Source organism: Danio rerio, chromosome 9, assembly GCF_049306965.1.
Source record: "Danio rerio strain Tuebingen ecotype United States chromosome 9, GRCz12tu, whole genome shotgun sequence".
Taxonomy (NCBI): Eukaryota; Metazoa; Chordata; class Actinopteri; order Cypriniformes; family Danionidae; genus Danio; species Danio rerio.
Window position 1 is genome coordinate 17,329,340 of NC_133184.1, and position 15,792 is coordinate 17,345,131.

A 15,792-nucleotide genomic window follows, 5' to 3' on the forward strand; every position below is an offset into this window, starting at 1 on the left:
TTCTGTATTGGACCTTGAAAATTAGCTTTTCTCAGCCAGCAGAGAGGTCAAAATAAGAAGTAATGCAAACTCAGTCAGATACAAAGATTTTCACTTGCAACTTGCTTTAACATGTTTAACAGTGCATAAAATTTTATCTAAAACAAAAAGAATGATGATTTTTAGTGGCTGAGAGTGTTTTTATTACTTTCTGTATTTTACCTTGAAAATTAGCTTTTCCCAGCCAGTAGAGAGGTCAAATCAAGCAGTAATGCAAACTCAGTCAGAGACACAGATTTTCACTTACAACTTGCTTTAACATGTTTAACAGTACATGAAATGTTATCTAAAATAAAAAGAATGATGATTTTTAGTGGCTGAGAGTGTTTTTATAACTTTCTGTATTGGACCTTGAAAATGAGATTTTCCCAGCCAGCAGAGAGTTTAAATCAAGCAGTAATGCAAACTCAGTCAGAGACACAGATTTTCACTTGCAACTTGCTTTAACATGTTTAACAGTACATGAAATGTTGTCTAAAATAAAAATAATGATGATTTTTAGTGGCTGAGACTGTTTATCTAAAATAAAAAGAATGATTATTTTTAGTGGCTGAGACTGTTTTTGTTACTTTCTGTATTTTATCTTGAAAATGAGCTTTTCCCAGCCAGTAGAGAGGTCAAATCAAGCAGTAATGCAAACTCAGTCAGAGACACAGATTTTTACATGCAACTTGCTTTAACATGTTTAACAGTGCATGAAATGTTATCTAAAATAAAAAGAATGATGATTTTTAGTGGCTGAGAGTGTTTTTATCTCTTTCTGTATTGGACCTTGAAAATGAGATTTTCCCAGCCAGCAGAGAGGTCAAATCAAGCAGTAATGCAAACTCAGTCAGAGACACAGATTTTCACTTGCAACTTGCTTTAACATGTTTAACAGTGCATGAAATGTTATCTAAAATAAAAAGAATGATGATTTTTAGTGGCTGAGAGTGTTTTTATCTCTTTCTGTATTGGACCTTGAAAATGAGATTTTCCCAGCCAGCAGAGAGGTCAAATCAAGCAGTAATGCAAACTCAGTCAGAGACACAGATTTTCACTTGCAACTTGCTTTAACATGTTTAACAGTACATGAAATGTTGTCTAAAATAAAAAGAATGATGATTTTTAGTGGCTGAGACTGTTTTTATCACTTTCTGTATTGGACCTTGAAAATGAGCTTTTCTCAGCCAGCAGAGATGTCAAAATAAACAGTAATGCAAATTCAGTCAGAGACACAGATTTTCACATGCAACTTGCTTTAACATGTTTAACAATGCATGAAATGTTGTCTAAAATGAAAATAATGATGATTTTTAGTGGCTGAGACTGTTTTTATCACTTTCTGTATTGGACCTTGAAAAAGAGCTTTTCTCAGCCAGCAGAGATGTCAAAATAAGCAGTAATGCAAACTCAGTCAGAGACACAGATTTTCACCTGCAACTTGCTTTAACATGTTTACCAATGCATGAAATGTTGTCTAAAATAAAAATAATGATGATTTTTAGTGGCTGAGACTGTTTTTATCACTTTCTGTATTGGACCTTGAAAATTAGCTTTTCTCAGCCAGCAGAGAGGTCAAAATAAGAAGTAATGCAAACTCAGTCAGATACAAAGATTTTCACTTGCAACTTGCTTTAACATGTTTAACAGTGCATAAAATTTTATCTAAAACAAAAAGAATGATGATTTTTAGTGGCTGAGAGTGTTTTTATTACTTTCTGTATTTTACCTTGAAAATTAGCTTTTCCCAGCCAGTAGAGAGGTCAAATCAAGCAGTAATGCAAACTCAGTCAGAGACACAGATTTTCACTTACAACTTGCTTTAACATGTTTAACAGTACATGAAATGTTATCTAAAATAAAAAGAATGATGATTTTAGTGGCTGAGACTGTTTTTATCACTTTCTGTAATGGACCTTTAAAAAAAAGCTTTTCTCAGCCAGCAGAGAGGTGAAAATAAACAGTAATGCAAACTCAGTCAGAGACACAGATTTTCACTTGCAACTTGCTTTAACATGTTTAACAGTGCATTAAATGTTATCTAAAACAAAAAGAATGATGATTTTTAGTGGCTGAGACTGTTTTTATCACTTTCTGTATTGGACCTTGAAAATGAGTTTTTTTCAGCCAGCAGAGAGGTCAAATCAAGCAGTAATGCAAACTTAGTAAGAGACACAGATTTTCACTTGCTACTTGCTTTAACGTGTTTAACTGTGGATGAAATGTTATCTAAAATAAAAAGAACGATGATTTTTAGTGGCTGAGACTGTTTTTATTACTTTCTGTATTAGACCTTGAACATGAGCTTTTCCCAGCCAGCAGAGAGGCCAAATCAAGCAGTAATGCAAACTCAGTCAGAGACACAGATTTTCACTTGCAACTTGCTTTAACATGTTTAACAATGCATGAAATGTTGTCTAAAATAAAAATAATGATGATTTTTAGTGGCTGAGACTGTTTTTATTACTTTCTGTACTGGACGTTGAAAATGAGCTTTTTTCAGCTAGCAGAGAGGTCAAATCAAGCAGTAATGCAAACTCAGTCAGAGACACAGATTTTCACTTGTAACTTGCTTTAACATGTTTAACAGTGCATGAAATGTTATCTAAAATAAAAAGAATGATGATTTTTAGTGGCTGAGACTGTTTTTATTACTTTTTGTATTTTACCTTGAAAATGAGCTTTTCCCAGCCAGTAGAGAGGTCAAATCAAGCAGTAATGCAAACTCAGTCATAGACACAGATTTTTACTTGCAACTTGCTTTAACATGTTTAACAGTGCATGAAAATTTATCTAAAATAAAAAGAATGATGATTTTTAGTGGCTGAGAGTGTTTTTATCACTTTCTGTATTGGACCTTGAAAATGAGATTTTCCCAGCCAGCAGAGAGTTCAAATCAAGCAGTAATGCAAACTCAGTCAGAGACACAGATTTTCACTTGCAACTTGCTTTAACATGTTTAACAGTACATGAAATGTTGTCTAAAATAAAAAGAATGATGATTTTTACTGGCTGAGACTGTTTATCTAAAATAAAAAGAATGATGATTTTTAGTGGCTGAGACTGTTTTTGTTACTTTCTGTATTTTATCTTGAAAATGAGCTTTTCCCAGCCAGTAGAGAGGTCAAATCAAGCAGTAATGCAAACTCAGTCAGAGACACAGATTTTTACTTGCAACTTGCTTTAACATGTTTAACAGTGCATGAAATGTTATCTAAAATAAAAAGAATGATGATTTTTAGTGGCTGAGAGTGTTTTTATCTCTTTCTGTATTGGACCTTGAAAATGAGATTTTCCCAGCCAGCAGAGAGGTCAAATCAAGCAGTAATGCAAACTCAGTCAGAGACACAGATTTTCACTTGCAACTTGCTTTAACATGTTTAACAGTGCATGACATGTTATCTAAAATAAAAAGAATGATGATTTTTAGTGGCTGAGACTGTTTATCTAAAATCAAAAGAATGATGATTTTTAGTGGCTGAGACTGTTTTTATTACTTTCTGTATTTTACCTTGAAAATGAGCTTTTCCCAGCCAGTAGAGAGGTCAAATCAAGCATTAATGCAAACTCAGTCAGAGACACAGATTTTCACTTGCAAGTTTCTTTAACATGTTTAACAATGCATGAAATGTTGTCTAAAATAAAAATAATGATGATTTTTAGTGGCTGAGACTGTTTTTAACACTTTCTGTATTGGACCTTGAAAATGAGTTTTTTTCAGCCAGCAGAGAGGTCAAAATATGCAGTAATGCAAACTCAATCAGAGACACAGATTTTCACTTGCAACTTGCTTTAACATGTTTAACAGTGCATGAAATGTTATCTAAAATAAAAATAATGATGATTTTTAGTGGCTGAGACTGTTTTTAACACTTTCTGTATTGGACCTTGAAAATGAGTTTTTTTTCAGCCAGCAGAGAGGTCAAAATATGCAGTAATGCAAACTCAGTCAGAGACACAGATTTTCACTTGCAACTTGCTTTAACATGTTTAACAGTGCATGAAATGTTATCTAAAATAAAAAGAATGATGATTTTTAGTGGCTGAGACTGTTTTTATCACTTTCTGTAATGGACCTTGAAAAAAAGCTTTTCTCAGCCAGCAGAGAGGTCAAAATAAACAGTAATGCAAACTCAGTCAGAGACACAGATTTTCACTTGCAACTTGCTTTAACATGTTTAACAGTGCATGAAATGTTATCTAAAATAAAAAGAATGATGATTTTTAGTGGCTGAGACTGTTTTTATCACTTTCTGTATTGGAACTTGAAAATTAGTTTTTTTTCAGCCAGCAGAGAGGTCAAATCAAGCAGTAATGCAAACTTAGTCAGAGACACAGATTTTCACTTGCTACTTGCTTTAACGTGTTTAACTGTGCATGAAATGTTATCTAAAATAAAAAGAATGATGATTTTTAGTGGCTGAGACTGTTTTTATTACTTTCTGTATTGGACCTTGAACATGAGCTTTTCCCAGCCAGCAGAGAGGCCAAATTAAGCAGTAATGCAAACTCAGTCAGAGACACAGATTTTCACTTGCAACTTGCTTTAACATGTTTAACAGTGCATGAAGTGTTATCTAAAATAAAAGGAATGATGTTTTTATTGGCTGAGACTGTTTTTATCACTTTCTGTATTGGACCTTGAAAATTAGTTTTTTTCAGCCAGCAGAAAGGTCAAATCAAGCAGTAATGCAAACTTAGTCAGAGACACAGATTTTCACTTGCTACTTGCTTTAACGTGTTTAACTGTGCATGAAATGTTATCTAAAATAAAAAGAATGATGATTTTTAGTGGCTGAGACTGTTTTCATCATTTTCTGTATTGGACCTTGAAAATGAGCTTTTCTCAGCCAGCAGAGAGGTCAAAATAAGCAGTAATGCAAACTCAGTCAGAGACACAGATTTTCACTTGCAACTTGCTTTAACATGTTTAACAGTGCATGAAATGTTGTCTAAAATAAAAAGAATGATGATTTTTAGTGGCTGAGACTGTTTTTATTACTTTCTGTACTGGACGTTGAAAATGAGCTTTTTTCAGCTAGCAGAGAGGTCAAATCAAGCAGTAATGCAAACTCAGTCAGAGACACAGATTTTTACTTGCAACTTGCTTTAACATGTTTAACAATGCATGAAATGTTGTCTAAAATAAAAATAGTGATGATTTTTAGTGGCTGAGACTGTTTTTATTACTTTCTGTACTGGACGTTGAAAATGAGCTTTTTTCAGCTAGCAGAGAGGTCAAATCAAGCAGTAATGCAAACTTAGTCAGAGACACAGATTTTCACTTGTAACTTGCTTTAACATGTTTAACAGTGCATGAAATGCTATCTAAAATCAAAAGAATGATGATTTTTAGTGGCTGAGACTGTTTTTATTACTTTCTGTATTGGACCTTGAACATGAGCTTTTCCCAGCCAGCAGAGAGGCCAAATCAAGCAGTAATGCAAACTCAGTCAGAGACACAGATTTTCACATGCAACTTGCTTTAACATGTTTAACAATGCATGAAATGTTGTCTAAAATAAAAATAATGATGATTTTTAGTGGCTTAGACTGTTTTTAACACTTTCTGTATTGGGCCTTGAAAATGAGCTTTTCTCAGCCAGTAGAGAGGTCAAAATAAGCAGTAATGCAAACTCAGTCAGATACACAGATTTTCACTTGCAACTTGCTTTAACATGTTTAACAGTGCATGAAATGTTGTCTAAAATAAAAAGAATGATGTTGTTAGTGGCTGGGACTGTTTTTATTACTTTCTGTATTGGACATTGAAAATAAGCTTTTCCCAGCCAGCAGAGAGGTCAAATCAAGCAGTAATGCAAACTGAGTGAGAGACAAAGATTTTCACTTGCAACTTGCTTTACATATTTAACAATGCATGAAATGTTGTCTAAAATAAAAAGAATGATGATTTTTATTGGCTGAGACTGTTTTTATCACTTTCTTTATTGGACCTTGAAAATGAGCTTTTCTCAGCCAGCAGAGAGGTCAAATCAAGCAGTAATGCAAACACAGTCAGAGACACAGATTTTCACTTGCAACTTGCTTTAACATGTTTAACTGTGCATGAAATGTTGTCTAAAATAAAAAGAATGATGATTTTTATTATCTGAGACTGTTTTTATCACTTTCTTTATTGGACCTTGAAAATGAGCTTTTCTCAGCCAGCAGAGAGTTCAAATCAAGCAGTAATGCAAACTCAGTTAGAGACACAGATTTTCACTTGCAACTTGCTTTAACATGTTTAACAGTACATGAAATGTTGTCTAAAATAAAAAGAATGATATTTTTAGTCATCATATGAGACTGAGACATGAGACTGTTTATCTAAAATAAAAAGAATGATGATTTTTAGTGGCTGAGACTGTTTTTGTTACTTTCTGTATTTTATCTTGAAAATGAGCTTTTCCCAGCCAGTAGAGAGGTCAAATCAAGCAGTAATGCAAACTCAGTCAGAGACACAGATTTTTACTTGCAACTTGCTTTAACATGTTTAACAGTGCATGAAATGTTATCTAAAATAAAAAGAATGATGATTTTTAGTGGCTGAGAGTGTTTTTATCTCTTTCTGTATTGGACCTTGAAAATGAGATTTTCCCAGCCAGCAGAGAGGTCAAATCAAGCAGTAATGCAAACTCAGTCAGAGACACAGATTTTCACTTGCAACTTGCTTTAACATGTTTAACAGTGCATGAAATGTTATCTAAAATAAAAAGAATGACGATTTTTAGTGGCTGAGACTGTTTATCTAAAATCAAAAGAATGATGATTTTTAGTGGCTGAGACTGTTTTTATTACTTTCTGTATTTTACCTTGAAAATGAGCTTTTCCCAGCCAGTAGAGAGGTCAAATCAAGCATTAATGCAAACTCAGTCAGAGACACAGATTTTCACTTGCAAGTTGCTTTAACATGTTTAACAATGCATGAAATGTTGTCTAAAATAAAAATAATGATGATTTTTAGTGGCTGAAACTGTTTTTATCACTTTTTGTATTGGACCTTGAAAATAAGCTTTTCTCAGCCAGCAGAGAGTTCAAAATATGCAGTAATGCAAACTCAGTCAGAGACACAGATTTTCACTTGCAACTTGCTTTAACATGTTTAACAGTGCATGAAATGTTATCTAAAATAAAAAGAATGATGATTTTTAGTGGCTGAGACTGTTTTTATCACTTTCTGTATTGGACCTTGAAAATGAGTTTTTTTCAGCCAGCAGAGAGGTCAAATCAAGCAGTAATGCAAACTCAGTCAGAGACACAGATTTTCACTTGCTACTTGCTTTAACGTGTTTAACAGTACATGAAATGTTGTCTAAAATAAAAAGAATGATGATTTTTAGTGGTTGAGACTGTTTTTATCACTTTCTGTATTGGACCTTGAACATGAGCTTTTCCCAGCCAGCAGAGAGGCCAAATTAAGCAGTAATGCAAACTCAGTCAGAGACACAGATTTTCACTTGCAACTTGCTTTAACATGTTTAACAATGCATGAAATGTTGTCTAAAATAAAAATAATGATGATTTTTAGTGGCTGAGACTGTTTTTATTACTTTCTGTACTGGACCTTGAAAATGAGCTTTTTTCAGCTAGCAGAGAGGTCAAATCAAGCAGTAATGCAAATTCAGTCAGAGACACAGATTTTCACTTGCTACTTGCTTTAACGTGTTTAACTGTGCATGAAATGTTATCTAAAATAAAAAGAATGATGATTTTTAGTGGCTGAGACTGTTTTTATTACTTTCTGTATTGGACCTTGAACATGAGCTTTTCCCAGCCAGCAGAGAGGCCAAATCAAGCAGTAATGCAAACTCAGTCAGAGACACAGATTTTCACTTGCAACTTGCTTTAACATGTTTAACAATGCATGAAATGTTGTCTAAAATAAAAATAATGATGATTTTTAGTGGCTGAGACCGTTTTTATTACTTTGTGTACTGGACCTTGAAAATGAGCTTTTCTCAGCCAGCAGAGAGGTCAAAATAAGCAGTAATGCAAACTCAGTCAGAGACAGATTTTCACTTGCAACTTGCTTTAACATGTTTAACAGTACATGAAATGTTGTCTAAAATAAAAAGAATGATGATTTTTAGTGGCTGAGACTGTTTTTATCATTTTCTGTATTGGACCTTGAAAATGAGCTTTTCTCAGCCAGGAGAGAGGTCAAAATAAACAGTAATGCAAATTCAGTCAGAGACACAGATTTTCACATGCAACTTGCTTTAACATGTTTAACAATGCATGAAATGTTGTCTAAAATAAAAATAATGATGATTTTTAGTGGCTGAGACTGTTTTTAACACTTTCTGTATTGGACCTTGAAAATGAGCTTTTCTCAGCCAGTAGAGAGGTCAAAATAAGCAGTAATGCAAACTCAGTCAGAGACAGATTTTCACTTGCAACTTGCTTTAACATGTTTAACAGTGCATGAAATGTTGTCTAAAATAAAAAGAATGATGTTTTTAGTGGCTGGGACTGTTTTTATTACACTCTAAAAACTGCTGGGTTGAAAACAACCCAATTTGGGTTGTTTTGGTAACCCAGCGCTGGGTAAAAAAGGGACAAACCCAACGCTGGGTTACTTTAACCCAGCAAGTTGGGTTACAAGTTTAACCCAGCATGCTGGGTTGTGATTTTAACCCAACTATTAGTTAAAAATTACTACACTGCTGGGTTGAATGTAACCCAAAATGGGTCAGAAATTTAATCTAGAAACTGATGATTAAAATCACTAAAATAAAAACAATTCTACAGCAATACATAGTTGTTCAGTAATGGAATTTTATTTATGACAAAAGATAAAATGTGTCCAAATGAATTTGAGATTTTTCCCATCTGTACCTCAGCATTAACCCTTTGACTGCCTGCTCTACCAAATGGTTGACCTCGTTTTTACTGTTTTAAATAATGACTGTTAAAGTCATAAGAAAAAAGATGATTTAGTGTTCAAAATATTTCTTTTAAATATATATATATATATATATATATATATATATATATATATATATATATATATATATATATTATTTTTTTTTTTTAACTGGTCTTACACATAATTTTTCAGATTTTTCATAATTCTGGTACTTTTACCATAAACATACATATCAATCATTTGGTAGAGGTTGATATTTTAGAAGTTATAACATGTGTTAAAATGTACTGATTGTGTTCAATAGCGACATTAGCAGTTGAGAAATGCAATCCAATTTTTTTTCTTGAAAGGGTAGTTAAAGGGTTAAGACGATTTCTGTGAAAATTTATCAAACTGTATCACAGAAACACTGACTAAAGTTCAGTAACAATGCATCAGACTGAAATCAGACAAATTACCTTAAGAAAATGCATATTTGAAATACATTCAAAAACATTTGCATCATTTATAAATCAGGAATCATCAGTAAGGCAATTGCAATGTTATTGCAGAGTAGAGAAAAACAATAGTATAAGGAAGTAATAATGAAAATGCATCTAAATGACTGAAGTCAGAAAGTAATTTGAGCACAAACATCAACATATTCTCATATAAATCATCAACTGCAATGCAGAAAAAAATATGTGAAAGTAATCATGAAAAGGCATCAAACAGCTTGAAAAAACAAAACAAACAATAAAAACTAAGAAAATACAAATTTTATATTAAGAAAAAATAAGAAAACATTTTATAACTTTCCCTTTAACAATTATATGCAAACATCAATATATGAGCTATAAAGCAATCATCAGTAAGGAGGATCAAGTTCAATGTAAATGCAGTTTTGAAGAAAAAACAGATATAAAACTTAAAATGAAACCTGAGGATGGAAGCATTTTAAAACAAATTTGAAATAGGAAAACTTTTTTTAACTTTTACTCGAACAATCATGTGCAAACATCAATCCTGAGATATAAAAGAGTCTGTAAGAAACATTAGTTGCAATGTAACTGCAGTGTAGAGTGTCTTAAAAAATATCTAGTCCATTATTATGTGCCGTCATCATAGCAAAGAGAAAAGAAATCAGTTATTAGAAATGAGTTATTAAAACTATTCTTTAGAAATGGGTGTCATGGTGGCACAGTGGGTAGTATGATTACCTCACAGCAACAAGGTCGGTGGTTTAAGCCTCAGCTGGGTCAGTTGGTGTTTCTGTGTGGAGTTTGCATGTTTTCCCCGTGTTCGTGTGGGTTTTCTCTGGGTGCTCCTTTTCCCCCACAATCCAAAGTACAAGTTAAAGAACACAGAATCCAAGGAAGCAGTGAGGTCACAGTATTAATGATTACTGTTTGTCAGCAAAAATTAATGCTAGCAGAACCCTTACTGCTAGTGTCTCCTCCCCAGGATGTCCATAAACCACAGTCTGCCACACCAGGGAACACTGCTTGGGGTAGTTCACACCAAAGATGTAGAATGCTTTATAGCAAACGTCCACTTTGGCAAGTAATGTACTTTGCAATAATAAATAGCACAACACGTGAGCAAAGGCTTGAAAGAAGTGGTGGTCTCCAAGGATGAGAACATGAGGAAACTCAATAGATTCTTGAATTCAATGGATGAAGATACTCAGCAATATTGGTCCCAATCTGAAAAAATAAATAGAATTAGGATTTATTAAAAACTCAAAAGTGTAAAAGTTAAATATCTTTAGAGTTAACTTTAGAACACCTAAAATACCTTTAGAAGCAATTAAGGCCATAACACACCAAGCTATCAGCCAGTGTTGGCATTAGTTAACCACTGACCATGGCACCATGCTGCAATTTTTTGGCCCGAGTGAAGATGACAATGCAACAACAGGTTTGCCTAAGGAACTTTTTTTAATAAGTAATAGTAAGGCAAGATGAGCATTTGAAATTATTAAGTATTTAATTGTGTTTTCTTAATGAGAATAGATAAGACCCTTCTTCCTGAGCTGGGACTGTTTGCAACCGTATTTGTATCATTTGAAGCCGCATTTAAATTTTCTTTAAAAACTTCAAAAATGAGGCACAATCTCAGTTCAAGATGGATAAAATTGCTGAAATATTTTCCTAAAAAAAAAAAAATCTTTCTGACTGAAGAAAGAATGACATGAACATCTTGGGTGACAAGGGGGTGAGTACATTATGTGTGAATCTTTTGTTGGAAGTGGACTTCTCCTTAAATGAAAATAATTGGCTTACAGGCCATTTAGAGTTTGTTGCATTCACTATCTATATAAAGCATCTTATCACTAAAAATTTGAGAAACCATAGCTGTGACCAAATCACAACTTTCACAAAACCGTCATCTTTTTATGTTTTACGCAGCAGATGCTCTTTCAACTGCAACCCATCACACTCTCATTTACACACACACTATGGACAATTCAGCTTACCCAATTCAGCTACACCGCATGTCATTGGACTGTGGAGGGGAAACCCATCCAAGGCTCAAACCAGCGACCATCTTGCTGTGAGGCGACAGCACTACCCACTGCGCCCCCATGCCACCCTAATAACAAACATAAAAATAACATTTTCATTGTTAATAAAATAACTAAGACAATCATTATGCATTAAATGCATCATTATGCATCGAGAAACCTTTAATTGAATCCTTACCCTCTGAATTGTATTCAAATTGACCTAAAAACGAGGAAAGGTTCGCTCCTGTGCTAAAAATAAAACAAGAGAATGTCACTGGTTGCATGAACAGCAGATTTTAAACAATAACCAGACAAAAACAAATTGGCATTAGAGTTTAATCTCTCAGTTTAAAGTGTTGAAGTGGCTAATGATTACTAGGGCTGCCCCCTAATAATTGAATAACCATTAGTCAACTAAAAATTTATTATTCATTCATTCATTTTCTTTTTAGCTTTGTCGCTTTATTAATCTGGGGTAACCACAATGGAATGAACCACCAACATATCCAGCATAAGTTTTATGCAGCGAATGCCCTTTCAGCTGCAACCCATCACTGGGAAACAAATACTCATTCACACACATACACCATTGACAATTTAGTCTACTTAATTCACCTTTACCACGTCTTTGGAAACCGGGGCACCTGGAGGAAACCCACGCGAACACGGGGAGAACATGCAAACTCCACACAGAAAGGCCTATTGACCCAGCCAAGGATCGATCAAGTGACCTTGTTGCTATGAGGCGAATGTGCTACCCACTAGTTGCAGAAAAAAAGTCCACACTGGCAAAGTCAATGTATGCTGCATGAATCCGCTGTGTAAAAAATATGCTGGATAAGTTGGCGGTTCATTCCGCTGTGGCGACCCCAGATTAATAAAGGGACTGAGTCAAAAAGAAAATGAATTAATGAATAAATGGTTTATTAATAAATCTGTAATTATTCAACTAATGCTTCAAATGAACATCACAAGTCAACCAGACAAATGTTTAGACAAGGGCAGCCCTAATGATTACAATGAACCAAGTAAAATATTATTACATACCTTCAAATGTGGGGATTAACTCCTCAAGATTTCATTCTTTTAGTTTGATTTTCACGCAATTATCCATCTGAAAAAGAATAACAGATAAAAGCGTTTAAGCAAAATTAAGTAAAAAAAGATCATGTTAGCCAAAAGTCACTATATCACAAAAATACTCCTAAATGATAATAATTATCCAGGGTGTCACATAAAACGGTGGTCAAACTTTTTCTTTTTGCAGTCGAAGATGATTAGGTTGGAATTAGCCTTAGCTCAGACATTTCCGTTAGCATGAAACGACCCTTACATACAGGATTAATTAAAGATATCTCAAATCACGTCTAGAATGTAAAATGCTCATAGTAAATTAATAACATTTGCTATTCAATGTACAGATGTACAGCTAAACAAAATGTACATGCAGAGCAGGACAATTATTGTATATATTTTGATTAAAAAAAAAACATTGTTAGAAGCTGAATTCAACACTTATGCATCAAAGTATTGTCACAAAAATCCATGAACAAACTTAAGAAATACAAGAGTAAAATACTACTTACTGCTTTACAGTTAACACCCCAGAAAGATCACAGTACCGTTACTTACTGTCATCACCTAGCCAACATAAAAATCTGTGTCATTCAAAAGGCATTTTATTACAATAAAAAGCTCCTAAATTATCCTAGGTGTTGTGTTTATAAAGTGGTCATCAAACATGCTTCACGTTAGTTTCATTAGTTACCTTATACTTTTCGAGCTCCTTCCGATGCCATGCGTGCTTACCCGTCCACCGATCAACAGGCTGGGCGTGAGGCGGAGCAACAGGTCGGGCGTGAGGCGAGCACAGGTCAGGCGTTAGGCGGAGCAACAGCTCGGGCGTTAGGCGGAGAAACAGGTCCGGAGAAACAGGTCGCCGTTAGGCGGAGAAACAGGTCCGGAGAAACAGGTCGCCGTTAGGCGGAGAAACAGATCCGGAGAAACAGGTAGCTCGTCAGGCGGACTCGGAGCAACAGTTCAGCCATAAGGCGAGCACAGGTCAGCGTGAGGCGGAGCAACAAGTCGGCCATCAGGCGGAGAAACAGAAAAAAAAGCGCGTGTATATTATACTAAGTAAACTAAGTGTGTTATTTCTTATGAAAATTGTTAAATACACACTAAATAACTTACGTCTCACACAGAATTTCACTCGCTTCCCCTCAAAGACAGCGCAAAGAAAATGGCGGTTTCTCACGTTGATGTCCCTGCATGTTGACGTGACGTGCGTGCTCTCTTTCACGTCCGCGTTCCCAACCCAGCACTGCTGGGTTATAGATAAAGATCGATTTTCAACCCAAATTGGGTTGAATCAACCCAATTTTGTTACCCAGCAGTCTCAACCCAGCATTTGGGTTAAAAAACCAACCCAGCGTTTTTTAGAGTGTACTTTCTGTATTGGACCTTGAAAATAAGCTTTTCCCAGCCAGCAGAGAGGTCAAATCAAGCAGTAATGCAAACTGAGTGAGAGACAAAGATTTTCACTTGCTTTACATATTTAACAGTGCATGAAATGTTGTCTAAAATAAAAAGAATGATGATTTTTATTGGCTGAGACTGTTTTTATCACTTTCTTTATTGGACCTTGAAAATGAGCTTTTCTCAGCCAGCAGAGAGGTCAAATCAAGCAGTAATGCAAACACAGTCAGAGACACAGATTTTCACTTGCAACTTGCTTTAACATGTTTAACTGTGCATGAAATGTTGTCTAAAATAAAAAGAATGATGATTTTTAGTCATCATATGAGACTGAGACATGAGACTGTTTATCTAAAATAAAAAGAATGATGATTTTTAGTGGCTGAGACTGTTTTTGTTACTTTCTGTATTTTATCTTGAAAATGAGCTTTTCCCAGCCAGTAGAGAGGTCAAATCAAGCAGTAATGCAAACTCAGTCAGAGACACAGATTTTTACTTGCAACTTGCTTTAACATGTTTAACAGTGCATGAAATGTTATCTAAAATAAAAAGAATGATGATTTTTAGTGGCTGAGAGTGTTTTTATCTCTTTCTGTATTGGACCTTGAACATGAGCTGTTCCCAGCCAGCAGAGAGGTCAAATCAAGCAGTAATGCAAACTCAGTCAGAGACACAGATTTTCACTTGCAACTTGCTTTAACATGTTTAACAGTGCATGAAATGTTATCTAAAATAAAAAGAATGATGATTTTTAGTAGCTGAGACTGTTTATCTAAAATCAAAAGAATGATGATTTTTAGTGGCTGAGACTGTTTTTATTACTTTCTGTATTTTACCTTGAACATGAGCTTTTCCCAGCCAGTAGAGAGGTAAAATCAAGCATTAATGCAAACTCAGTCAGAGACACAGATTTTCACTTGCAAGTTGCTTTAACATGTTTAACAATGCATGAAATGTTGTCTAAAATAAAAATAATGATGATTTTTAGTGGCTGAAACTGTTTTTATCACTTTTTGTATTGGACCTTGAAAATAAGCTTTTCTCAGCCAGCAGAGAGGTCAAAATATGCAGTAATGCAAACTCAGTCAGAGACACAGATTTTCACTTGCAACTTGCTTTAACATGTTTAACAGTGCATGAAATGTTATCTTAAATAAAAAGAATGATGATTTTTAGTGGCTGAGACTGTTTTTATCACTTTCTGTATTGGACCTTGAAAATGAGTTTTTTTCAGCCAGCAGAGAGGTCAAATCAAGCAGTAATGCAAACTCAGTCAGAGACACAGATTTTCACTTGCTACTTGCTTTAACGTGTTTAACAGTACATGAAATGTTATCTAAAATAATAAGAATGATGATTTTTAGTGGTTGAGACTGTTTTTATCACTTTCTGTATTGGACCTTGAACATGAGCTTTTCCCAGCCAGCAGAGAGGCCAAATTAAGCAGTAATGCAAACTCAGTCAGAGACACAGATTTTCACTTGCAACTTGCTTTAACATGTTTAACAATGCATGAAATGTTGTCTAAAATAAAAATAATGATGATTTTTAGTGGCTGAGACTGTTTTTATTACTTTCTGTACTGGACCTTGAAAATGAGCTTTTTTCAGCTAGCAGAGAGGTCAAATCAAGCAGTAATGCAAACTCAGTCAGAGACACAGATTTTCACTTGCAACTTGCTTTAACATGTTTAACAGTGCATGAAGTGTTATCTAAAATAAAAAGAATGATGATTTTTAGTGGCTGAGACTGTTTTTATCACTTTCTGTATTGGACCTTGAAAATTAGTTGTTTTCAGCCAGCAGAAAGGTCAAATCAAGCAGTAATGCAAACTTAGTCAGAGACACAGATTTTCACTTGCTACTTGCTTTAACGTGTTTAACTGTGCATGAAATGTTATCTAAAATAAAAAGAATGATGATTTTTAGTGGCTGAG

At 34.4% G+C, this 15,792-nt stretch overlaps 1 long non-coding RNA gene across 4 annotated transcripts; it reads right to left on the reverse strand.

Annotated features, from left to right (window-relative positions):
- Positions 1 to 9,083: 9,083 nt before the first annotated feature.
- LOC137490650 (uncharacterized) lies at positions 9,084 to 13,654 on the reverse strand. Of its 4 annotated transcripts, XR_012385043.1 has the most exons (6): positions 13,147 to 13,654; positions 12,965 to 13,019; positions 12,426 to 12,492; positions 11,575 to 11,627; positions 11,349 to 11,464; positions 9,084 to 10,575 (listed from the first exon to the last, which is right to left on the reverse strand). It is a non-coding gene; the product is annotated as an uncharacterized lncRNA (long non-coding RNA). The 4 variants fall into 4 exon arrangements; XR_012385044.1 differs by lacking the exon at positions 12,965 to 13,019 and having other exon boundaries at positions 13,147 to 13,224; XR_012385046.1 differs by lacking the exons at positions 12,965 to 13,019; positions 13,147 to 13,654 and having other exon boundaries at positions 11,575 to 11,622; positions 12,426 to 12,456.
- Positions 13,655 to 15,792: the final 2,138 nt, after the last annotated feature.